Source organism: Priapulus caudatus, unplaced genomic scaffold (genome assembly GCF_000485595.1).
Source record: "Priapulus caudatus unplaced genomic scaffold, Priapulus_caudatus-5.0.1 Scaffold429, whole genome shotgun sequence".
NCBI classification, from domain to species: domain Eukaryota; kingdom Metazoa; phylum Priapulida; class Priapulimorpha; order Priapulimorphida; family Priapulidae; genus Priapulus; species Priapulus caudatus.
Genome location: NW_014577490.1, coordinates 1 through 1254, shown reverse-complemented (window position 1 = coordinate 1254; position 1254 = coordinate 1).

The following is a 1254-nucleotide window of genomic DNA, read 5'->3' as shown; positions in this document are numbered from 1 at the left end:
AGGAGGGGGAGAAGCTGGTGGAGAATGAGGAAGGGGAGAAGGGAGAAGCTGGTGGAGGAGAAAGGGGAGAAGGGAGAAGGTGGTGGAGGAGGAAGGGGAGAAGCTGGTGGAGAAGGAGGAGGGGGAGAAGCTGGTGGAGAAGGAGGAAGGGGAGAAGTAGGGGGAGAAGGGAGCTGGTGGGTGGAGGAAGAGGGGGAGAAGGGAGAAGCTGGTGGAGAAGGAGGAGGGGGAGAAGCTCCATTCTCCCCTCCTCCCCTTCCCCCTTCTCCACCAGCTTCTCCCCCTCCTCCTTCTCCACCAGCTTCTCCCCCTCCTCCACCACCTTCTCCCTTCTCCCCTTCCTCCTCCACCAGCTTCTCCCTTCTCCACCAGCTTCTCCCTTCTCCCCTTCCTCCTTCTCCACCAGCTTCTCCCCCACCTCCTTCCCCACCAGCTTCTCCCTTCTCCCCCTCCTCCACCACCTTCTCCCTTCTCCCCTTCCTCCTCCACCAGCTTCTCCCTTCTCCGCCAGCTTCTCCCTTCTCCCCCTCCTTCTTCTCTACCAGCTTCTTCCCCTCCTCCACCACCTTCTCCTTTCTCCCCTTTCTCCCCTTCCTCCTCCACCAGCTTCTCCCTTCTCTACCAGCTTCTCTCTTCTCCCCTTCTTCCATCCCCACCAGCTCCTCTCCCTCCTTCTTCTCTATCAGCTTCTCTTCCTCCTCCTCCACCAGCTCCATTCTCCCCCTCCTTCTCCCCTTCCTCCTTCTCCACCAGCTTCTCCCCCTCCTTCTCCACCAGCTTCTCCCCCTCCTCCACCACCTTCTCCCTTCTCCCCTTCCTCCTCCACCAGCTTCTCCCTTCTCCACCAGCTTCTCCCTTCTCCCCTTCCTCATTCTCCACCAGCTTCTCCCCCTCCTCCTTCTCCACCAGCTTCTCTCCTCCTCCTTCTCCACCACCTCCTTTCTCCCCTTCCTCATTCTCCACCAGCTTCTCCCCCTCCTCCTTCTCCACCAGCTTCTCCCTTCTCCTCCTTCTCCTCCANTGCGTGTGCACGTACAGGTGCATGCGTGCGTGTGCACGTACAGGTGCGTGCGTGCGTGTGCAAGTACAGGTGCATGCGTGCGTGCGCACGTACAGGTGCGTGCGTGCGTGTGCACGTACAGGTGCGTGCGTGCGTGTGCACGTACAGGTGCGTGCGTGCGTGTGCACGTACAGGTGCGTGCGTGCGTAAGCACGTACGAGGTGCGTGCGTGCGTGTGCACGTACAGGTGCGTG